The 25334-nt window shown below is 48.1% G+C and overlaps 1 pseudogene; it reads right to left on the bottom strand.

Annotated features, from left to right (window-relative positions):
- The window catches only part of LOC147111507 (uncharacterized), a 110981-nt pseudogene extending 86931 nt beyond the window's left edge, over positions 1 to 24050 (bottom strand).
- Positions 24051 to 25334: the final 1284 nt, after the last annotated feature.

Below are 25334 nucleotides of genomic sequence, written 5' to 3'. Positions count from 1 at the left end.
TCCCCCGTGCCCCACAAAGACTGGGAACCGTTCCCCTCTACCAGTCACTGGGGGCGCCAGGCGCACAGAAGGGCGGCGCCAATGTGGAAGTACAGTTTCTCACTTAGACACAAAATGGCTTCCTAGGCATAGAATAAAAACTTAAATGGCCGACAGCATGATTCACTAACCAGTCTCTAGGGAATGAGACAATTTAGGAATGCTACATACGTACTCCTTATCTGTAATAAGCTTACAAGGAGCCTCATTCACCAAACAAATAGCCAAGGACATGATAAGGTAAACATCGGCCCACAGGCTCAGTTGGTACAGTGGGAGAACAGAGGGATCCCATAATAAAGGATTAGTTAATCTTATCCCAAGGTATTTCTGTTTGTTATTCTAACGCAGCCTGGAATACGTTGTTTCAATAATTTGCAAGGTCTGTGCCTTTGTAATCAGGTATGATTCAATACTATGTCATGTGGCATAGAAAGCCTGTTTTGTTTCTGTACTGTATAAATATGTTACAAATTCTGTATTACTTTGAAGAGGTCTGATGTAGCCCTTGACTACACAACCCTTCCCTTGCAAGCAAATAAAGCCTGTCTTTAACGATACTTTGTGTTTAAAGAGTCTTACTCGGGAGTTGAGACTTCGACACCACTGAAGTTCCGGTTCGGGGCGCACCAAGGGCGTTGCACCATGAAATGACGTCAGGATCTGCGCGCACAGCTGAGCGGGTGCTGCGGTTTAGCGCCGCCGCTAAATCTTGAGTGAAGTTCGCGAGAGGCGCAGATCACGCTGCGCCCGGGCGCTAGCCATTTAGCGCCCCACTTCTCCTCCTCCTAAGGCACTAGCGACTGGCGCTAACAACTGAATTTCTAGGCCAGTTAGTTTAAATTGCTACAATTATTTAAACTAGCCCGCCAACATTGGAACAATGAACTAACCTGATTTGGCGCGCAGATAAGGGTTTTCGTGAGGAGTATAATTGAAGGCCCCGGGTAGGAATCGCCCCCTGCTCTTCTTGGCTCTTGCTGTGCTCTTGTGGCTCTGGCCTCTTGGGCTGCCGCTCGTAATCGTGCCCTGGCCTCGTGGCGGGTTCTCTCCCCGTAGCAGATATCCAGTAACCAGTTACACCATACCAACAGTAGGGGAGGGGAACGAGCCCCAAGTCCACAGCCATATAGGACGCCCAGGCCGCAGAAAGGGGCAAGACGAAGTTGAGCAGGTAGCCCAGGACTTGTATAGTAGTCCGGTGAGATGAGACGAGTAGAGACGAAGAAGATGATAACAGTTCGATAAGGGCAGCGCAGGGCAGCGAAAAACGTATCGATAAGAAAACCAAGCGCCTAGTTATAAGCTGGCACTTGTGAAGACAGGCATCTCGTGGAACACTGCGAAAATGCAGGTGGCCACGCCACGACGAATAGACTGGTGTTCTTAAGCTTGGGTAGAAAAATCTAGGCAGTTTAAACTGCCAACTGCCCTGCAGGCACAACGGTGCCGCTGACGACCACCCGAGGGAGAAGAAGAGGAGAACCCATCGCGACGAGACGACGACGGCAGCAGAGGGGAGAAGGTGTGTCACAGTAGCAGACCCAGCACTGCGCCCCTGAAGAACTCGTGGCAACGGGGTACCTGGAAGGACCAAGGAGCAGACTTCAAGACTCGCACTCGTTAACAGTTGGCTTTATTTTGGATTGGTGAGCATGAATTCTGGCCCCTCATAGCTTAATCTAGTTAGGTATAAGGGGTGGGATAAGGATAAGGGGATTGTTAAGATAGTTTGTTTTCCCTCGATGTGCCATGTCTTCCCCATTCCCTGTATAAGTATAGTTATTTTGTATTTGCCTGTAATTTTATACAAGTAACTTCTCATAAGATTGTGTTAATTTCTATTTTAATAAAATCTTGGTTTTCTTACACCCAAACCACCTGTCTACTCGAGTTTTCTGTATCGCCGCCTGTACCTAATTCCGGTGTCTAGAACCCAGGGGCGTGGGAGCGATTCGAACTGCTCACAAACAGTTAGGGGCATAACTGACTGGGTGCACGCGCCAACCCCACCACCCCCTACAGGATGGTGTCTGACTTGGAGGCGAACTTGGAGGTGATGGTGTTTCCATGCACCTGATGCCCTTGTCTTTCTAGGTGGTAGAGGTCGCGGGTTTGGGAGGTGCTGCCAAAGAAGTCTTTAGAAATGCTGCAGTGCATCTTGTATATGGTACACACTGCAGCTACGGTACGCCGATGGTGGAGGGGGTGGATGTTTAAGGTGGTGGCTGGAGTGCCAATCTAGCGGGCTGCTTTGCCTTGGATGGTGTCGGGCTTCTTGAGTGTTTTTGAAGCGGCACTCATCCTGGAAGTGGAGACATTTCCATCACATTCCTTACTTGTGCCTTGTCGATGGTGGAAAGGCTTTGGGGCGTCAGGAGTTGAGACATTCACCGCAGAATACCCAGACTCTGACCTGCTCTTGTAACAGTGTTGAATGTCAAGCGGCAGTGGTTAGACGCGTGCTTTATGGAGATAGTCATTGCCTGGCACTTGTATGGCGTGAATGTTACTTGCCACTTATCAGCCCAAGCCAGAATGTCGTCCAGGTCTTGCGGCATGCAGGCATGGACTGCTTCATTATCTGCGGAGTTGCGAATGGCACTGAACACTGTGCAGTCATCAGCAAACATCTCCACCTCTGACCTTATGATGGAGGGAAGGTAATTGATGAAGCAGCTGAAGATGGTTGGGTCTAGGACACTACCCTGAGGAACTCCTGCAGCGATGTCCTGGGGCTGTGATGATTGACCTCCAACAACCACAACCATCTTCTTTTGTGCCAGGTATGAATCCAGCCAGTGGAGAGTTTTCCTCCCGATTCCCATTGACTTCAGTTTTACTAGGGCTCCTTGATGCCACACTCGGTCAAAAGCTGCCTTGTTGTCAAGGGCAGTCACTCTCGCCTCACCTCTGGAACTCATCTCTTTTGCCCATGTTTGGACCAAGGCTGTAATGAGGTCTCGAGCCGAGTGGTCTTGGCAGAACCCAAACTGGGCATCAGTGAGCAGGTTATTGGTGAGTAAGTGCCTCTCATAGCACTGTTGATGACACCTTCCATCACTTTGTTGATGATTGAGAGTAGGCTGATGGGGCAGTAATTGGCTGGATTGGATTTGTCCTGCTTTTTGTGGACAGGACATGCCTGAGCAGTTTTTCACATTGTCGGATAGATGCCAGTGTTGTAGCTGTATTGGAACAGCTTGTCCAGATGTGTGGCTAGTTCTGGAGCACAAGTCTTCAGCACGATTCCCGGGATGTTGCTGGGGCCCATAGCCTTTGCTTTATTCAATGCGCTCAGCCATTTCTTGATATCACGTGGAGTGAATCAAATTGGCTGAAGACCGGCTTCTGTGGTGGTGGGAACCTCGGGAGAATGCCGATATGAATCATCCACTCGTCACTTCTGGCTGAAGATGGTTGCAAACGCTTCAGCCTTGTCTTTTGCACTCACGTGCTAGGCTCCACCATCATTGAGGATGGGGATATTCATGGAGCCTCCTCCTCCCGTCAGTTGTTTAATGGTCCACTGGATGTGTCAGGATTGCAGAGCTTTGATCTGATCCGTTGATTGTGGGATTGCTTAGCTCTGTCTGTAGCATGCTGCTTTCGCTTTTTAGCATGCATGTAGTCCTGTGTTGCAGCTTCCCCAGGTTGGCACCTCATTTTTAGTTACACCTGGTGCTGCTCCTGGCATGCTCTTCTACACTCCTTATTGAACCAGGATTGGTCCCCTGGCTTGATGGTAATGGTAGAGTGAGGGAATATGCCGTGCCATAAGGTTACAGATTGTGGTGGAATACAATTCTGCTGCTGCTGATGGCCCACAGTGCCTCATGGATGCCCAGTTTTGAGCTGCTAGATCTGTTCTGAATCTGTCCCATTTAGCACGGTGGTAGTGACACACAACATGATGGAGGGTACCCTCAGTGTGAAGACGGGACTTCGTCTCTACAAGGATTGTGCGGTGGTCACTGCTACCAATGCTGTCATAGACAGATACATCTGTGACAGATAGATTGGCGAGGATGATGTCAAGTAGGTTTTTCCCTCATGTTGGTTCTCTCACCACTTGTCGCAGGTCCAGACTGGCAGCTATATCCTTCAGGTCAGCATGGTCAGTGGTGGTGCTACTGTGCCACTCTTGGTGATGGACATTGAAGTCCCCCACCCAGAGTAAATTCTGTGCCCTTGCAACTGCTTCTTCGAAGTGGTGTTCAACACGGAGGAGTACTGATTCATCAGCTGAGGGAGGGCTGTAGATGGTAATCAGCAGGAGGTTTCCTTGCCCATGCTTGACATTCATGGACTCCGGAGTCAATGTTGAGGACTCCCAGGGCCATTCCTTCCCAACAGTATATCACTGTGCCGCCTCACCTGGTAGGACAGGACGTAGCTAGGGATGGTGATGGAGGAGTTTGGGACATTGGCTGAAAGGGATGATTCTGTGAGTATGACTATGTCAGGCTGTTGCTTAACTAGTCTGCGGGACAGCTCCCCCAATTTTAGCACAAGTCCCCAGATGTTAGGGCTGGGTGTGCCATTGTCGTGTCAGTAGCTGGTGCTGAGGTCGATGCCAGGTGGTCCCTCCGTTTTTTTTCTTATTGTTTTTCATAGCAGTTTTTTACAACTGAGTGGCTTGCTCTGCCATTTCAGAGGGCAGTTAAGAGTCAACCACATTGCTGTGGGTCACATATAGACCTGACCAGGTAAGGATGGCAGATTTCCTTCCCTAAAGGACATCAGTGAACCAGATGGGTTTTTACGACAATTCGATAGCTTCATGGTCCCCATTACTGATACTAGCTTTTTATTCCAGATTTATTTAATTCACTACATTTAAATTCCCCAGCTGCCGTGGTGGGATTTGAACTCACGTCCCTGGATCATTAATCCAGGCCTCTGGATTACTAGTCCAGTAACATAATTACTATGCTACCGTTCCCGGTAATATTACTCATATTCCATCCTCTTCCACTCTGGAAATAGTTCACGCCGTAACTCTGGATTTACCTACAAAATGTTAGGGCAGAATCTTACCTAGAAGGGCGATTTCTAGGCGGGACTGCTGGTTTTCAGGTTTTAGTCCTGCCCCCAGCGACGTCTGACGAACAGGCGATATTTTCCCTTGATTGGCCTTGTTATGCCCGCCCTGCGGGCTTGCCAGCCAATTAAGGGAAAGTGGGTGTCAGATTACGTCAGTGCATGCTGCTTCATCTGCTGGTTTTCTTAAAGGGACAGGCCCCATCATTTTTTGACAGATGAATTGTCAGTGTTTGACAGCATTGAGGTGCTGTCAAACACTGGCAATCACTGTCCAAAGGTGAGCCCTTGCACCCAGATCCACCAATGACTCTCTCCATAGAAGAAGACAGATGGCAGCTGCTTGTGAATTTGCAGAAGCCACCTGTCAAATCTCCCGATCAGATGAGGCTTCACAGAAACATCAAATCTTGTCACCTGCAGATACATATAAACAGAATAAAAATATTTCTCACTACATTCTTTCACCTGTCATAATTACCTGTGCACAATTGCACCCATCACACTACCTCTGCAGCTGTCATTTGCACACTTACACTGCAGCAGACCCATTGCTTGCCTTGCTGACCCATTCCCGCCATCGGGAATGCTGCATCAGCTGGCTGAAAATAGTGAAAAGCCTCTTAACTGCCTGTTAACTACTAATTGGCTCTAATCCCCTTCCTGCCGCTAGGAGAAGGGTCCCTGCGCGAGTCGAGGACCCACCTCCCGGGAAGATGCTTCGGAGGTGGGTTGGGAGCAGGGTTGGGACCCACTCCCAATTTTTCCCATTTTCCCAGCAGTCCCTCCTCCAAACCCACCTCCTCAGGGCTGGGAAAATTCCCCCCCTTAGTGTCAGAACAAAGCAAAATTACTTCCTGCTGACACTACCATGCACCCTCTGAATCTGGCAGCACGCTGCTTAGTCGCAGTAAAAAATGGCACTGCAATAGATGGTTTGCATTAGAAAATTGACAGAGCAGAAATCATAAGAAGATTACCCTGTTGCTGCCTAAGGCAGTCTGAATCCTCCTGGAATGCCATTCCACCTTACTTGGTCACCGACTCAAGGGAAGGATTTGCCTGCCCTTGAGACGGTACAAAGGCAAACACTAAACATGCTTCCAGAATCAGGAATTTAAGTTATGAGAAAAGGTTAAGAAAGTTGGAGCTATTTTCTTTGCAAACAGGACAGTTCAAGGCATTCAAGATAATGGGGAGGATAAAATGAATCCAGTTAAATTGTGATGCAGGATTCAAATTCCAGGGAACTGGAATTAAAAATTAGCAAATTAGGAACAAGAAGAAAATTGAGATGGATGTTTCTCGAACAGAATATAATAATATTCTGGAATATGAACAGGTCCATGGAAATGAAAAGGCAGATAGATGGGCTGATCTACAAAAAGAGAGGCTTTTTAGTAATCATTGGACTTTTCGTTCAAAATTCCAATAATCCTACGTTGATATCTTTTCACTATTATATAAATTACTTGTAGAATTTTATATAGCAACACACTCCATTTGTGCAACAGAAAAAAATCCAATGGTTCTCTTTAAATATGGATCAATGACCCAACAGTGCAAATCCCTCAGTGGAGAGGTTCACCTTTTGCTTAAAAGTTCAGAAGCAGTGATAGACATGCTTGAGTGAAAACAAGTGCAACTGGAAATGGAAGCAGCAGGAGACATGTCAATCATTCACTTACCACCCAGTTTGCCAGCTGCAGACCAGTCACATACACATTGCCGGATAGAAACTTAACTTTGCACATAAAATCAAGACAATTTAATCAGGCTCACTTTTGTACATAATTAAGCAAAGCAACACTTGCATTTCATATGTTGTACATCACATGTTACTTGCAACATGACACTATGGTACAAAATCATAACAGACCTGCCTTGTACCATCACATACAGTTAATAGTAGCATAAAGAGAGAGAGAGAAATTGAGACAGAGATAAGAAAGAAAGAAGAGATGATAAAACTGCCAAAAAATAACTTTAAATCTGCATTCTGGCTAGGAGATTTCAATTTGTTAACCTATGCCATCAGCTGCACACTCTGCCATTCCCTCTGCCTCAACACCTCTCTTTCATCCTTTGAACCTCTCTTTCATCCTTTGAGAGGCTCCTTAGGACAGTGGCGCTGGCTGCGTTCAGGTCAGCCCAATATCAGGAGGGGGTCCTGAAACATACATTAGACCCCCTAATTACATACGCCTGTTTCAGGCATAGGCCCTGGGCGCCTATATAGCCTTTACCAATATGGTGGGCGGAGGACCATAAAATATCACAGATGGCTCCCCAGAATAATATTTTCAAAAACAGAAACGTTGTAAGAAAATTCAAGGTACTCTTCAATGACTGTGGAGAGCATCTTTCTGACAGAAGCTGGACATATATAACAACACACTGATGAAAGGAAAGCATCCTGTAAGATTAATGATACCTGATTTGGGCAGATTTCTTAATATAGGAACACTGTGACAGCATTTTTGCTGTGTTGATGGCTTCTCTCAAATCTTCTCGTGAAGATGGTAATTTAATTGTTGGTTTGTGTCCACCTGTGGTATACCTTGTCTGCCAAATGATTCACTAGCAAGGCTTGTTATTTTCTTTGCACAAAGAGGAATTGACAAGACCTGTCAGTCTCCACTCTTGATCATTCCCCTACAATAATGTGGTTACTTTGAGCCCTGTGGTACTATCATTGGAAACCGGTGCAGCCAACAGATCAATATTTAAAATAGCAACAGAAAATGCTGGAAAAACTCAGCAGGCCAGGCAACATCCGTGGAGAGAGAAATAGAGTCAAGGTTTCAGGTCGAAACCGTTTGTCAAAGGGTTTCGACCTGAAACGTTGACTCTATTTTTCTCTCCACAGATGTTGCCTGGCCTGCTGAATTTTTCCAGCATTTTCTGTGGTTATTTCAGATTTCCAGCATCTGCAGTATTTTGCTATCAGATCAATATTTAAAATGGAGATGTACTGTGCAGATACATTGCCTTGCTATGTAGTTGAATGGGGCGACAAACAGGTTCAAGGGCCGTGACATTCCCCTCTTAGTAAGGCCGGTTTCGGCAGAAAAATGGCAGCCACCTCACTTCTGCTCACTTCCGGCGTGGGCCGCGATGGTCACCATTTTGGGCAGGTTGGTAGCGCGGCCGTTGCCTGCATTTGGCAGAAGAATGCTAATGAGGCAGATCATGGCATCAATCAGTAACGCTGAATTGACACACAACCATGTCCCTCAAAAGCCACACTGCCTCCTGCGCGGCCTGCCTCCCACAATGGGTGGCCCTTTCAAGTTTTTGCCCATGCACAATTTAAAAGCTGGTGAGCGGCGTGTGTGGGACCTTGCAGATGAATGCTCGGTCGCGTAGCCGTGCAGCTTAGTGAGAACATTGACGCACGGCCGGCTATTTTAGACATCGCCGATCGACTGTATGCCCTCTCCAAAGTATGCTGAGCTGAACGTGCACCCAGCTGCATGACAGACCCCCGACCAGCGCACCAGTGCTACTTAAAGGGACCCACGCAACTTTGAGGTAACTTGTTTTTTGCTTTTGTACTGGTTCCTGTACAGTTTATTTGAGTAGTGGCTGGGTGTAAGACATTTAAAAAGTTGTTAAAGAGTGCAGGAAGTGCACGGAGTGCTGCTGGACATTTGCAAGGCTGTGGCTCAAAGAAGGCCTCCGAGAAGACTACTTCTCCCAGTCCTGGGGGCTCTAGTTGCAGTGCCTCGTGCGCTGCAGCATGACATGGAGATAGAGCAGAGCCAGCAAAGGGGACCAGCTGCTCGCAGAGGGAGAAGGAGGAGGAAGAGGAGGAGGAGGAGGAGGAAGAGGAGGAGGAGGAGGAGGAAGAGGAGGAGGAGGAAGAAGCAGCAGAGGAGGAGGAGGAGGAAGAAGAAGCAGAAGAGGAGGAAGTAGAAGAGGAGGAGGAGGAGGAGACAGCGGAAGAAAGAAGGGATCCCAGACAGCCCCTTTCTGGCCAGGATATCCGGGATTGAATCATTCACCTACAGTTCGAGTGAACACAACCCCAATTCCCCAGTCAACATTAGTCCCACATCTTACCTTTCCTCTATTACTGACCATCACAGCATCCTCTTGACCACAGTGTTGAAAAAAAAGAAAACTTTCCAATCCAACTTTATCCATATATGCACCCAATATTACATCAAAACATTATCTATCACCCTTATGCATTCCCTTCGTGATTGTCTTGTGTGTGCCTTTGCCTATCTTACAGCTCCTATGCAGTGCTAGCTCAGTGGCTGTAGCATGGCTGGTGGAAGGCCACTGACTTTCAATAGGGGAGACTGCGGATGGCCTTGCAGGAGGACCTCGAGCAGCTCTCGGCCTGGTAGGCCCAGCTTTGGACTGCCCACTTTGGCATGGGCAGCAGCAGCCTGGACTGGCTGGCTGGCGAGCAACAGCAAGGGCATTGAGGGGGTGGCAGTGGTGGGAGTATCAATGCAGTCATCCTGAAGAGGACAGCAAGGTTGTCCTCCATGGAGCCACTGCCACTCCCCCAGGGCAGCGCCTCAGCAATCCTAGTAATCTGTTGGAGTATAGACTACTGTGACACCCTGCAAGCCCCTTTCAACACTGGTAAACACAGCCATGATGGCAGCAGTCTGTGCTTGCATGACTTCAGTCTGAGCTTCCACTGAAACATTCAGAAGTTAGGTGACTTCTGCTTGAGCTGCAATGGAAGCTTAGACTTCGGCCATCAAACGAGGCATGATGGTTGGGTCCTCAAGTGTGTTAATGGATCTGCCCACCTCTTCCACGCTGGAAAGGATGGGCTCCAAGCTCTGCCCAAAGCCCTGTGCAAGACTGGAGCTGGACTCCTCCATACTCCTTGACATTGCATTCAGGCTTTCTGGCAGGCCTTCCAATGCACCAAGCATTTCATTGTGCATACCCATCAATGTTCTTCTGTAGGCTGCCCCATCAAAGTCTTTATCTGAGTCTTATGCAACAGAACTCATGCGCAACCTAGCCCTCTTGGGAGCTGCCAGCAGCCCACTCATGCCCGTCTCTCACCACGAGATGTAAGCGGTTTTGATCCTAGCCCAATTGCTCAACGGACGGTTCGAATCGCCCCGCCTTACGAAAGTTCTATACCCCGGAATTATTATTCAGAGTGTAAATGGAATAAGTCATGGACAGGAATGCTTCGGTGATAAATCAGACTTATGTTTATTTGGTCTAACATACACTGGCTAAAACATGCACTACTAAACAAAATCACTGTCTCTGTGGAGAATAAAATCCAGGTTACAAACAACATACATACAGTACACAACTGGGGACTATAACAAGCAGTAATTCCCTTGTTGCTATGGTGGACTCTAAATCCACCCCTACCAACGAATTACCCAGTCTCATAAACCCCTTCGCCTGGCTGAACCAAACGAAGCTCCCACCCTCAGAATAGCCTAAAAACTTCACTTCTGAGGAAAAATCCTGAGCCCCTTGTAGGGGGTTGGCATGTGCCCAGTCAGCTTCGCCTCTGACTGTCTCTGAGTGGTTCGAATCACTCCCACACCCCTGGGTTCTAGACACCGGACTTAGGTACAGACGGCGATACAGAAAATCGAGCAGACAAGTGGTTTGGTACAAGAAACCGTGAATTTTATTAACAGGCTGAATGAAACACAATACTGAGAATCACTGGAATAATTACAGGCATAAACAATTAATACACATATATGGGAATGGGGAACACACGGCACATCGAGGGAAACAAATACATTAAAATCCCCTTATCCTTATCCCACCCCCGATACCTAACTAGATTGAGCTATGAGGGGCCAGGGACTTATGCTCACCAATTCAAAATCTGTTGACTTTGACGGTATTGAGTTTTGGGGTCCGTTCTTGCTGTCCTTTGGGGTACTTCGTCGCCACATGGTCACAGGGCACAGCGATGGAGTTGTTTATGTGAATCACTCTCCTTTTCCTCAGCTAACGTCGTCGTCGAGTCGCGATGGGTCTTCTTCTTCTTCCTCGGGTGGTTTAGTCACTGACGGGTTTTTTAAATGGTTGGGGCTCGGTTGACGGTTTATAATGTTAGACTGATTTTACTACCCATCCTTCGAACGCCAGTTTATTCATCATGGATGCTGCTATCCATGCTTCGAACGCCAACTTATTCGTCAAATGCCAGCTTATAACTAGGCGTTTGTTCACCAACGCGTCTTCCCGCTGCCCTTCTCTGCCCTTATCGGTTTACCGTACTCTTTGTCTCATCTCATCTGCCCGTTTGTGGTCTGTGTGTCCTGTGTTTTTTCGAATTCGGGTCTTGATCTCCTTCCGCGTTTGGGCCTCGGTGTGGTAATGGGCGTCCTTGGTGTTGAGCGGCATGGGGAGCGAGAAGAGAGCCTGCCACGAGGCCAGGGCATGAAATAAGAGCAAGAGCAAGAGCTAAGAGAGATCACTACCGATGGGCCTACAATTATAACCGGTTCTTCGCCCCTTATCTGCGCGCCAAATCAGGTCAGTCCTTTGTCTAACTTTTGGCGGGCTTGTTTAAAATTATTACAGCCATTTACTTTAACGACTTTTGGGGCGGTTGTCTCTTGGTATAATGGCTTCAATGTCCTGCCTGTTTGTCATTTATGAAACTTAATCGGGTTTCCTGACTTGGCACCTACCTGTGAGGTGTTACCAATTATTTATGCGAAGACTAGATGGCTTTCAGATTAGAGCCATCCTGGCTTGATCTGTTCCAAGGTGAAGAATGTATATTCTGTGTTTACTTATCTGTCTGGCTTTACAAAGTCTTTTCACAGATTCCTGCGTGTTAGGTTTTGTTTCAGGGCCTACCTGTTTGCAGGGCCTTGATTTTAAAATCCTGTTGGTTTTGGTCACGAGGTCTCGGAAGCCATTTTGGGTACCCTTTTTTTAATAACTTGTCCATGCAGGGTTCCTTTATCCATAACTTTCGGGGAATGTGGGAATTTTGAGAACCCTACACCCTTACATCTCACATAGCTTGCCTGGGATATCTGGTGTAAGGGGTTTTAGATCGCAGAGGTTTCTCTCTCTAAAGGCCTCTCTCTCTTGCACAGTAAAACCGTGAGTGGTTCGACCCACTCGCCCCTTAGATTCTGTACTCTAGACTTTGGGGCAGGAACTACAATGTAGAGAAAACTCTTATAGACCAAGTTTGATGAAACGAAATTAAATTTTATTGCATAATGTAAAACAAATCAAAATGCAAGCAAATAAGAGGGTACATGGGAGGGGAAAACACAAACAAATCATAACGACACAGTACTAACTAAAGTAAATACAGGCATATTATACTCTACAAAGATTATCATGAAATGGGGAAAAAACACGGAATATCGAGGGACAACAACTCATGTTATTTATACTCTTAAATGTCCACCCCCTTAAACCTATCTAGATCTGATTATGAAGGGCCAGAAACATGCTCACCAATCCAACTAGGAAGTGTAAGGTTTTGAAACAGGTCTGCGTTTGATCCTTTCAGGTGTCCTGTCTCCACGTGGTTGGTGGAGCCCCAGCGAACTTCGCCACACCTCTCTCCTGAGGTGGGGGTCGGGGGCGGCTGGATACCGGCTGCTCTGGATATCGGCGGGGTCAGGGATCATTTGCTCGACCCCGGTCAGAGGAGCCTCGAGCTGGCCCCCATCATTTCTTCAGTTTCTTATTGTCTCTTCTCCCGAGCCGGAGTGGGTCGATGGCCTCCCGTTTCGTCAACGGCCCAGGGTTGGTCAATGATCTCCTGATGTTTTATCCCGGGGCGGGATGCCGGCTCGAACCATCTTCTTCTCCTTCTTCTAGTGATGATGCCACCGATATGATGGTAGCACCACGAGGACCACTTTCCACGACGGCCGTCCTTTCTTTCTACCCCTGGTTTCCCAGATATACTTCTCATCAGAAGCCCTTATCTCGCGCCAAATCAGGTTAGTCTTTTGTTTTAATTTTGGCAGGCTGGGAGCACAACGGGGTAGTTGTTATATTTTAAACTGTTCTTGGATGGCTGGTAACAGGCCATCTCTGGTCTGGAATGACCTTCATTGTTTTTAATGTCCTGGTGATGTCCTTAATGGGTCCTTGATGCTCTTCTCATGAATATGAAACTGTTCCCTTTTGTCTGGTTAAACATTTAGATGGCCTTTATCTACAGGCCGATCTTGACTGGATCTGCATCCAATCTATATGTATATGTTGGTGTCTGGGTTCGTTCTCTCAGAAACGGCTTCCAGAACTTACTGTGGGCTGAATCCACAAAGCTGTCTGAGGACTGCAGGAACCATTTTAAAGTGTCCCAATAAGTTGGTCACGGGGTCTGGCAGCCATTTTGAATGCCCCTTTTTCCTAGGCTTCTTTTAAAACAGTCTTTAAAATCATGGCCTCTTCTACCATTCGACCCTCTATAATTTAATGTTCAATTTTGCGAATCCTACACTGGTTACCGGCTTGGGACACTCAAGACTATGCGTACCACCACACACAGTCGGTCTCGATCGCTTCGCTCAGCGGCTTCTTCCTCTGGTACTTCTTGTTAGGTCGATCGTGGTGGAGCGAGAGAGAGAGAGAGAATGGTGGAAAAGAATCTATCTTTATAGTAGTCTGGCTACCCCTATCTTTCCCACCAATCTTTAAAACCCTTTTGTTTCTAAGCACTCTGGTGCTTAATCAGTGATGGGTCATCATCGGACCCATGAGTATTCCGTGATTTGATTAATGGCCCTAAGTCTGGAACATATCTTTCGGTCTTTGTGTTGGGAAAAACTGGCTCCTCTTCGGCTGGCTGAGGCCAGTGGGTTCATTGTTCTGCTTCTCTTCTGAGATGGAGGTGAGAAGTGCTTTTGCATATTAGAGTGGCTTTCTAATAAGTTCAAGTTCAACGGCCCCCTTCCTTTTTCCAGGCCTGTCGGGCGAACCTATACATTCTGGATGACTGACAGTTCTTTTGACACAGCCAACTGCCATGCGTTCTCTGGAGTTTTAACAAACCAGTCCCCCACGCATTTGCACAGGGTGATCCCACCACAGGGAAAACATGCTCAGCCCTTAAAGTCCACAAAAATATTCTCAACAGAGTCCATTTTTCAAACAGAGACTTTGCGACCTCTTCAGTGCAGATCCCGTGTTTAACCTCTCCTCTAACGTATGTGTAGTGTCAGTATCTGAGCTGGTGGCTAGGAGTGTGAAATCAAGTAATGCTATTTCTTCTTCTTCTTCACTTTCCTCTCCCTATGCTTGTTCAACCACTGGTTGGGCAGGCTGCATTTCTTGGCTGTCTGAAATGAGAACGGCACAAGGGAAGAGTTGTGATGAGGGGAGGGGGGTAAAGCAAGAGGTGTATGCTTACACCATGTGCAGCTTGTAAATCAGAAGATATTGTGGGATGAGGGGAAGTGGAATGTGAGGAGGATAACGTATGAGGGTACTGGCATCATGTATTCTTGCAGCCCCACCGCTGGCCATGGACTCAGCCATGCCCCTGCCATGAATGCCCAGCACCGTCTCCTTCATGGGGGTGAGGTCATGCAGGCAAGCCTGCCCCTGCCGGTTAACATTTGCTGGTGCTGGTTATGCCCAACTTTTCCTGCAAGCGAAAGGGAAGTATGTCAGTGAGTGTGGTGTAATGTGTTTGTGTGATGTACCTGTCATGGTTGAATAACTGACAGTATGTTCAAGCTATGAGATGTGGGTGTGAGGCTTGCAGCAGTGGTAAAGTGTGTGAGGGTGAGGTGAAGCTAGGAATGTGAAGTGTGCCTCTTGTTTGGTAGAGATTGTTGATAGGTAAGTGATTGGGGTGTCATGCATTGAGCATTGTGTGAGGCTAGTGGTGCAGTTGGTAGGAGATAGCTTTTGAAGATGCATTCACTGGCCTTTGACTTGTCTGAGGCCATTAAACTTCTTTGGGGACTGGAGCCACGTCCTTGAGGCGACACTGCTGGCAGTGACCACCTCAGGGATGTGGTTCCCACATCCTTCTTACAATGTTTCTGGAGGGCCTCCTGGTCTCCTGTGAGTAAATGACCTCTCTTCAAGTGTTCACCCCTGCACAAAGGCCTCGAGTGCTACATCCGAGACCCTGGTTGTCCTTTGCCTGGCCTGCTGAGCGCTCTTGGTCTGTGCTGAAGCAGTTTTAAAATTTTTGATCACCAGAAGGCAGCTCACCTTTAAGAGGCGCAGACTGCCTTTAAGAGGCACAGGCTAGCTTTAAGTAAAACTAGTTTCGCACGAACATCACGAACTTCGGCCCCCTGCTGAGCTCACAGCCAGTCAGCAGAGCGTTCAGCGCCGGGCTGTGCGCTGCTATCATGCAAAATAGCAGGCAGAACATAACTCCCCGTGCCTGTTTTCGGGCCTAATCCAATTTCACCCCAAAAGTATTTATTCATGCAATATGTAACAGGATTCCATCACAAAATAATAAAGAAGCTTCTCCTGGGTCGACAGAGCTCAGCAAATACAAGAAAATCGGGCACTTTGAAGCACATATTTTAATTTAAATGGAGGGAAAATTGGGTAGGTTCCTTTACCGTGACTCACCCAATTGTCCCATATGCGCTGTGCCCATTCCAGTGAGTCTGGGTTTCGACCCAGTAAAATAACCACTAATTAATGTATATCATAACCTTTTATCACCAACAATTGTTGTAAATGCTTCAAAGCTGCCCTGAAAGTCATTTAGGTTGGGTGATGTTGTCTAAAAAAAATGCATTTTGACCTTTTATTGAAAGTCAGAAAAATTATAATACTAAAAATAGAAACCTTGAAACCAAAAATCTGATTAAGGTTTGTAATTTCTTTATCTAACAAGTCTAATATCATTGGGACATTGTTTCATTTCACCAAGTCAAGCCAACAAGTATAAATTATGTTTCTGTCTGGTTGTCATAATTAAAAATATTGGAAGTGTTTCACTCAGATTTTGACCCGAGAAGGACTGAATGTACATATTTCCCAAAGGGCTGGTGTTCGAGCCCCATCTCCCACACCACCCCACCACATTACCTCATTGCAACAGACTTTCACATTTTTTAATATAATGTTCTGCAATCACTCCACCTCATGGCTTGGCAGTCTCCCAGAATAATTGCCAGACCTTTATTAATTATTAAAAATATATTCTGTTCAACATATAAAAATTCAGCTCCTGGTGTTAACTCTGCAGATTCTCCACACTTAAGAAGTCAATTCCCCCTCTCCCCATAACCATTGAAATACAGAAATAAAATTGGCGTTATAACAGTAAGGGCTTAATAATCCAAACACTCTTGATTGTAATTTACAAGATACCTGAAATAAAATGGCTCATCAAATGGATTTTTAACTGGTTTTGAGGCAGACTTTTCCAGATCATCCACTACAATTGCAAGTCATATACAAACACTGAAAACTACCACTTTGTCTCAATTAAGCCACTTGACGTAGGTAGCAAAAAGAGGAAAATGGCATCTACTGAGGAAAATAAAATTTAGAAGTAATTTTAATGAAATCTAGCTTCATCTATTTCAATATTAAAGTTCCATGGTCTGAATTTTGAGGCCTCCCGCCCAGCAAAAATAGAGCAGTAGTGACCTGAAAAAAGCATGGAAGAACAGAGCACCCTGTCCCCGCCATGGTTGTGGACATCCCCATTTTGCCTCGGTGCTCCGAGTAGGTGGCATGGGCGGCTGCATGAAAAGGGTGCACAGCTGATTTAGTTATTTAAAAGGGGCTCCTATAATATCAATTAGAGGCCGATGCTATTTTAGGACTGAACTGGGAAGAGCGTGCACCGTGCAGAATCAGCTGGAGGCTGGGCCAAAGAGGAGCCAACAGGCAAATTTCATTTTATTTTTTGTCGTGCAATCCTGGGCTCCACAAAACCAGCGAGGCCTGCTGCCTTCCAAGATTGAAGGCCTCCTCACGGACCTCTCTACTTCTGGCCTGGAAGCCCAATATTGAGGTGGCCCAGAGTCGGTGGTCTGCCCTGGGGCACTTGTCTGCCACCTGCAGCCTGCCTGGCCCGATGTTAATGAGGCCCAGCCCTCAAAACGGACCGGGACTATCGAGTGGCCGGCGAGTGCGTCTGCCAGCCAGCTGCCCGAAGTCACCCCTACTAATCTATCTAAAGAGTTCATTTTCAATTTGAGAATGCTGTTTCCATTGTAGTAATTTAGCACCTAAAATCTTATATATATATATAAAAAAAAGGATCGATCTGTCTGTCTGTCTGTCTGTCTGTCTGTGTGTATGTCCAGGCATCACTCAAAAGTTCTAGGCCTAGAAATTCAGTGGTGTTAGCGCCCACTTAGCGCCTAAAGAGGTCTTTAGCGCCGGCGCTGTTGGTAGCCTGGAATTCAGTGTAGCGCAAATGGTGGCGTTAGCCGGTAGCGCTGCGCCGGCACCGATGACGTCATCGGTGTGCGCAGCGCCCCGGTTCCAACGTGATGCCAGCCCAACACCCAAATTCACTTGCCGCCGCCTCACCCGTAGTGGGCGCAAGGAGCGTTTGTAAAACGGGGCCTTGCAGCTCCGAGAGGCCGGGGCGTAAAGGTGGAGGTGCGGCCGGCCGTTTTCCCGGCGGCCGCTTGGCCGCTCCTTCCTCCCCGGACTCCCACACCACCCCCCCGCGGCATTGGTCTCTGACCCCCGCGAGCCCGGCACTTCTCCGCGGTGCCGGGCTCATTTGCCGGGGGAATCCAGTGGCGATCTCACGGCTGCAGGCAGCTCCTTCTTAAGAGAAGGAGGAGGCCTGCAGTACCCCAGCCTGCCGCACCGCATCGGGTGGCGCAGCGGCAGCTGGACGCCTGAAATTGACTTTCAGCGCCCCAAGCGAGGCGGCCAAACCCTGCAATAGCGCCCGCCTCCGTCTTGGGGCGCTGCAACTGAATTTCAGGCGGGCGCTACGGGAATCCGGGCGAGCGCTAAGTTTCGGGCGCTAAAGACCTGGCGCGGCGATAGCGAAATTCTAGGCCCTAGAGTGTACCTACACATATGTTATATGAAAAGAAAGCTTATGATTAGGGGAGCGTCAAAGGCATATTTACTTTTTGGTCAGACAAAAATTGTTCGGAAAGTATACAACAAACGTTCAAAAACGGCAAAATTCCGCTCATTAGCGGTTGACCAATCCTACCGCTCATTAGCATTGAGTGACGTGAAGGTTGACCAATCCTACGGGGGGAGCGCGCTGCATCACGGGGGGTCTTTCACGGCGTGTGTGGGTGGGGCCTAATCTTTCAAACTGCCGTTAATTCAGCCATCTTTACCTCAGCTTTTACTTTTATTCACATTTTAACAGCTGCCACCTTCCTGTTCTATATGGCTTAATGCCAGATCATGTAGTGCAGTTGTCTTCTTAGCTATGGGGTGCTTAAAAACCTGAACTTTAATACAGGGAACTAAGGAAAAGAACAGATTAATTCAGTTTTAAATAGTATTTAGGAACAATTAGAAATGAAGTGATCCATTTCAAGTATGAAGGAACTCAGTTGTCTTCCAGGGAAGGTTTCCCCACCTTGTGGAGCTGGAGGCCCCAGCCGGGGACTCGGGCTTTCCTCCCTTCGGCCCGGTCCTTGGCTCTGTTTGCTACCGCGGGCCGGGGACTCGGGCTTTCCCCCCCTCAGCCCGGTCCCGGGGCTCGGCTCTGTTTGCGGCCGCGGGCCGGGGACTCGGCCTTTCCCCGCCTCGGCCCGGTCCCGGGGCTCGGCTCTGTTTGCGGCCACGGGCTGGGGACTCGGCCTTTCCCCCCCTCGGCCCGGTCCCGGGGCTCAGCTCAGTGTCCCAGCATTGATAACCACGTGACACCCCCGCCCGGGTATCACCCTACTCGATCCGCTCTCAGTGTCCCAGCCCAGCAACTGCCAGAGGGAGCCTGGCAAACCCGGCTCCGAGAGCCACGTGACACACCGCCCCACCCCCGCCCATGGGGTTCACCCTACTTGGTCCGCTCTCAGTGTCCCAGCCCGGGGAGAGAGGGAGCGGGCGGGCGAAAGCGATCACGTGCTTTCTCCAACGGTTTTCTTTGATTTCAAACTCTGGCGTGCTCCCTGTTTCTCGCTCCCTGTTCCTCGTGCTCTTGCTTTTTCCCGCCTTCCCCGCCCCAATGTCCGGGCGTTGGCAAACCGCCGCCATCTTTCCTGTGGCAGCTCATTGAAGCTCTCTCCGCTTTGCATTTTTATTTTGGGAATTAACTGTCACTTTTCTTCTCCAGCAATAATAATGCAATTTTTTTTTAATGGCTTCCTCCTTCAAAAATCTGAAGTAGTGTCTGAAACAAGCCCAAGGTTTTTTTTTTCCCCCCTTTCGTTTGAAGTTTCATCCACATTTGTTCAATTTCCAAATCTGGTAGCATTTGACACAAACATTGGCATCTCAGATGACTGGTAAGAGTGGTAGGGGAGGTTTTGTTGTTGTTGAGAGAAACAGTGAGGTGAATTGCCAACCTCATTAGCGGTTGACCAATCAGGGGAGTGTCATAGGTGTATTTACTTTTAAAAAATGTTCAAAAAATTGACTAAATCCGCTCATTAGCGGTTGACCAATCCTACCGCTCATTAGCATTGAGTGACGTGATGGTTGACCAATCCTACGGGGGAAGCGCGGTGCGTCACGGGGGGCGTTTCATGGTGTGTGTGTGGGCGGGGCCTGGGTTAGATACAGAGTAAAGCTCCCTCTGCATTGCCCCATCAAACACTCCCATGGCAGCTACAGCACGGGTTAGATACTGAGTAAAGCTCCCTCTACTGTCCCATCAAACACCTGAGATCCTGGGGGAGAGGGAAGCGAGCAGGTGAGCGCAAGATAAACTGCCTACCCCTTCCCTGCGGTATCAAACACGTGGCCCGTGAGCCCGGGGGAGAGGGAAGTGAGCAGGTGAGCAGCGGCGCACGGGGGTTCCAGGTCACCAAGGCTTCTCTGTCTCTCTCTCCTTCCCTCCCTCTCTCTCTCCCCTTTCCTCTCAATCTCTGTCTCTCTCTCCTTCACTCTCTCTCTCTCCTTCCCTCGCTCTCTCTCTGTCTCTCTCTCCTTCTCTCTCTCTCTCTCTCCTCCCCTCTCTCTCTCTCTCCTTCCCTCTCTCTCTCCTTCACTCTCTCTCTCTGTCTCTCTCCTTCCCTCTCTCTCTCTCCTTCGCTCTCTCTCTCTCCTTCCCTCTCTCTCTCTCTCTGTCTCTCTCTCCTTCTCTCTCTCTCTCTCTCCTTCCCTCTCTCTCTCTCTCTCCTTCCTTCTCTCTCTCCTTCACTCTCTCTCTCTGTCTCTCTCCTTCCCTCTCTCTCTCTCTCCTTCCCTCTCTCTCTCTCCCTCCTTATCCCTCTCTCTCTCTCTCTCCTTCCCCCCTCTCTCTCTCTCTTTTTTTCTCTCTCTCTCCTTCCCTCTCTCTCTCTCTCCTTCCCTCTCTCTCTCTCTCCTTCCCTCTCTCTCTCTCTCCTTCCCTCTCTCTCTCGCCTTCCCTCTCTCTCTCGCCTTCCCTCTCTCTCTCTCTCTCCTTCCCTCTCTCTCTCTCCTTCCCTCTCTCTCTCTCCTTCCCTCTCTCTCTCCTTCCCCCTCGCTCTTTCCCTCTCTCTCTCTCTTTCCCTCTCTCTCTCTCTCCTTCCCACACAGACAGACAGACAGACAAACTCATTTATATATATCCTTCCCCCAGTCTCTCTCTCTCTCTTCCCCCTAGTCTCTCTCTCTCTCTCTTCCCCCAGTCTCTCTCTCCCCCCAGTCTCTCTCTCTCTCTTCCCCCCAGTCCCTCTCTCCCCGCAGTCTCTCTCTCCCCCATCTCTCTCTTCTCCCCCTCTCTCTCTCTCCTTCCCCTTTCTCTCTCTCTCCTTCCCCCTCTCTCTTTCCCTCTCTCTCTCTCGCTCCTTCCCACACAGACAGACAGACAAACTTATTTATATATATATAAAAATTATTTCGACTTTTTTCATAACAACATGCCCTCAAAAAACCCTCAACACCGCCGGGCACTCCAGCTAGTATAATATAATTAGGCTGATCAAATATGTGCCCATAGAAACATAACATCAGATAGCACAGAAGAAGGCCATTCAGCCCATCGTGTCTGTGCTGGCTCTTTGCTAGAGCTATCCAATGGTTACGTCTCCCCTGCTCTTTCCCCATAGCCCTGCAAATTATTCCTTTTTAATTATATATCCAATTCCCTTGTGAAAGTTACTAAATAATCTGCTTCCACCACTCTGTCGGGTAATGCATTCCAGTTAATAAAAACTCGCTGCATAAAATTAAAATTCCCCTTGTGTTCCCTCCCGCCACCCCACCCCGGCTTTTATGTCAATTATCTTTAATCTGTGTCCTTTGGCTACTGACCCTCCTGCCAGTGGAAACATTTGGGGCTGAATCTTAACTCCCAAAAACGGGTGGGTTAGGGTTGGGTGAGATGCTAACCCAACCCCAACTGGCCCACTTCCGGGTTTAACAGAGGCAGGCAAGGGGTGTGCAGCCAACCCGTTCCCAATAGGCGGGTTGGCCAATTAAATATTTTATTGAGGCTGGCAACCTCTGATTTAACTTGCTTTGCAGGTTTATCCATGGCCGGCCGGGTTTCCCAGGCTTCTGGAAACGCGGCAGCTGAAGGGAGGCGAAGACAGCTTCAGGGAGAAGATAAGTGCTTCCCCCATCAGACCAATGCCCCCATAAAACCCCTTCCCAGGTCAGGGATCAGACCCCCCCACCCCTGCTCCGGAGTGCTCCATGCCCAACTGGAAGCCAAGCCTGTCAATCAGGCTGACTTCCGGGCGGGGAACCTGTCAAAGCAAAACTACGTACCCTGTGGAGACACAACTCCACAGCATGCAGGGAAGCCTGAACTTCTGGGTTTATTGACTGAAACTCCACCCCCCTTGCCTATGTGGCCTACCCCGTCAAGATTCAGCCCATTCTTTCTATCTACTCTATCAAAACTCCTCATAATTTTGAACACCTCTATTAAATTTCTCCTTAACCTTCTCTGCTCTAAGGAGAGCAATCAAAATTATTATTTTATTTTTGCAATATATTAACAATTACAATTTTCCATTCACATTTAAATAAGAACATTGCACACAAGCCCCAAAATTGTCAGTGCAAACTGACACTGCACATTGAAGAGAGTCTGAATTATCTGCACTAGCTGGTTCTATTTTATACCTTATTTGGATTGTGCCATTTCATAAATAAGCAAATTATTTGCCATAACCATCAATTTTCACAAAAAACAGTTTGCACAGAGGAACCTTTCACATTGACAAAGGTTTTGTATTATAAAATTTCAGAGTCGGTAAAATATGAAACAATTATTGATTTACACCACTTGTATTTCCACTGGGGATAAAGGTTGTACAATTCATATTAAAAATATAACAGTGTGTTTTAAAAAAAGGTTTTCGTTTCTACTTTAGATTGTAATAGACCTAAATTATATATTGTTGATGATTGCAGTGATGTGATTAGATACATACTATAAAAAGGGTTCATTTTGCAGATTTTGACACAGCAGTCATGATGCTTTTATTTTGCGCCATTCCGCTATTCCCTCAGTCTTTGAGCTACCAAGACAAACCAGAGGGTGGCTACTGGGCGACAAGGACTATCCCTTGACAACCTGGCTCATGAAACCGCTTTGCAATCCAACCACATGCGGGAAGCATGTGTACAAAAAGAGCCAAGTTGCCACACAAAATATCATAGAGCAGACCATTGGCATCCTTAAACAACGCTTCCACTGCCTGGACCGCTCTGGAGAAGCCCTACAGTACACATGTGTCCTGATTCATCATGGTCTGCTTTATCCTCCACAACCTGATCATCATGAGGGCAGAGCCCTTGCCACCAAGGATACGGCCACCAGCTCAGGAGCAGGAAAAGAAAGAGGGGGAAGAGGAGGAAGAGGAGGCGGCGTAAGAGAAAAACCAGAAGGAAGGAGGTAACCAAGACAGTCCATTTCTGGCTGGGATATCCAGAATCAAATCATCTGCCTGCAGTACCAGTGAACGCAACCCCAATTCTTTATTCAACATTAGTCCCACACTTTACCTTCCTTCTGTTACTGACCATCACAGCGTCCTCTTGGCCACAATGCTGAAATAAAAGCCACCACAAAGAAAACTTTCCAAACAATCTTTATCCATATATTCATACCAAAATTACATCAAAAATTCAACTAATCACTCTTGTGCATTCCCTTAGTGACTGTCTTATGTGTGCCTTTGCCTAGCCCAGTGGCAAAGGCTGGTGGAAGGCTGATGACTTTCATTGGGGGAGACTGCAGATGGCCTTGCAGGACAACCTCGAGGAGCTCAGGGCCTAATAGGCCCAGCTTTGGACTGCACCACCTCAGCATGGGTGGCAGTAGTCTGGGCTGGCTGACAGACTGGCAACAACAAGGGCACTGGTGGAGTGGCAGTGGTGGGAGGACGAATGCTAGCATCTTGAAAGAGGACAGCAGGGTCAGATCCATTGCAACTCCCCCTGGGCAGTGCCTCAGCAATCCCAGCAATCTGACAGAGTGCAGACTGCTGGACTGCTGTGACACCCTGCAATCCCCTTTCAACATTGGTAAACCCAGCCATGATGGCAGCAGTCTGTGCTTGCATGACTTTCATCTGAGCTTCCATTGCAGCATTCAGACATTGGATGGCTTGTGCTTGTGCTGCAATGAAAGCTGAGACTTCGGCCATCAGATGAGGTATGATGGCTGCGTTAATAGATCTGCCCATCCCTTCAAAGCTGGAAAGGATGGGCTCCAAACTCTGCCCAAATCCCCATGCAAGGCTGGAGCTGGACTCTTCCACGCTCCTTGACATTACATTCAGGCTTTTGGGCAGGCCTTCCAATGCATCAAGCATTTCATTGTGCATTCCCATCAGCCTTCTTCTGTAAGCTGCCCCATCAATGTCCTCATCTGAGTCCTGTGCAGCAGAACTCATGTGAGACCTCGCCCTCCGGGAAGCTGGCACCTGAGATATCTTTTCCATCTGCCCTGGCTGCAGGCAACTCATGCCTGGTGTCTCACCATGTGCAGATCCTGCATTTAGCCCATCCTCTAAAGTATGCAGAGTGTCAGTATCTGCGCTGGTGGCTGGGAATGTGAAATTGTGTGACAGTGTTTCTTCTTTTCTTCTTCACTCTCCTTTCACTCTTGTTGTTCAACCACTGGCGAGGCAGGCTGGATTTCTTGGGTGTCTGAAATGACAAAGGCACAAGGGTATGGCTGTGGTAAGGGGAGGTTAGGGGTGTGGGTAAAGGAAGAGTTCCATGCTTACACCATGGGGAGATTGTAAATCAGAAGAGATTGTGGGATGAGGGGGAAGTGGGATGTGAGAAGGAGGATAACGTATGAGGATACCGGCATCTTGTATTCCTTCAGCCCTGCCACTGCCCACGGGCTCAGCCATGCCTCAGCCAAGAATGGCCAACACCATCTCCTCCAAGGGAGTGAGGTATTGCAGGCAAGTCTGTCCCCTGCCAGTTAATGTCTGCTGGCATCTTTTATGTGCCACCTTTTCCTGCAAGAGAAAGAGAAGTGTGTCAGTGTGAGTGGTGTAATCTGTTTGGGTGATGTGCCTGTCATGATTGAATAGCTGACAGTGTGTTCAAGCTGTGAGATTTAGATGTGAGTCTTGCAGCAGTGACAAGTGTGTGCGGCTGAGTTGAAGCTATGAATGTGAGATATTTGGTAGAGATGGTTGTTAGGTGAGTGATTGAGGGTGTGGTGCATTGAGCAGGTGTGAGGCAAATGGTGGGGTATGGCATTTGAAGATGAATTCATTGACTTTGACCTCGCGTGTGTAGTCATTAACCTTCTTCCTGCACTGAGTCCAGGTCCTCGTGGCTATACTGCTGTCATTGGCCATGTTGGCTATCTGCTCCCACTGCCATCTTGTCTGTTGCCTGGAGGGCCTCCTGGCCCTTGTGGGAAAAGGACGCCTCTCCTGGAGTTGACCTCCTGGAACAACACCTCCAGTGCTGCATCTGAGAACGTTGGAGCCTTTCTCATGCCTGTTGAGCCATCACTCAGTCTTCGTTTTATGCCAGTAGCCTCCACAAACATTTCCACCACCTGTTGCAGACTGAAGACAGCTCCCATTTAAGAGGTGCAGGCTAGCTTTAATTGGAGCTATCCTCACACGAATTTGGGGCCCCCTGCTGAGCATTAATCCACTCAGCAGCGTGTTCAGTGCTCAATGCTCAGCGCGCAGCATTCGGCTGAATGCTACAATCAGGCAAAATAGCAGGCAGCGTGAATTTTACGTGCTGCCTGCAGTCCTCCGAACAGGCACGGG

Source organism: Somniosus microcephalus, chromosome 10, assembly GCF_052327205.1.
Source record: "Somniosus microcephalus isolate GS21.2 chromosome 10, FLI_Smic_1.0, whole genome shotgun sequence".
NCBI classification, from domain to species: Eukaryota; Metazoa; Chordata; class Chondrichthyes; order Squaliformes; family Somniosidae; genus Somniosus; species Somniosus microcephalus.
This window is presented reverse-complemented; position numbering and strand designations above follow the sequence as displayed.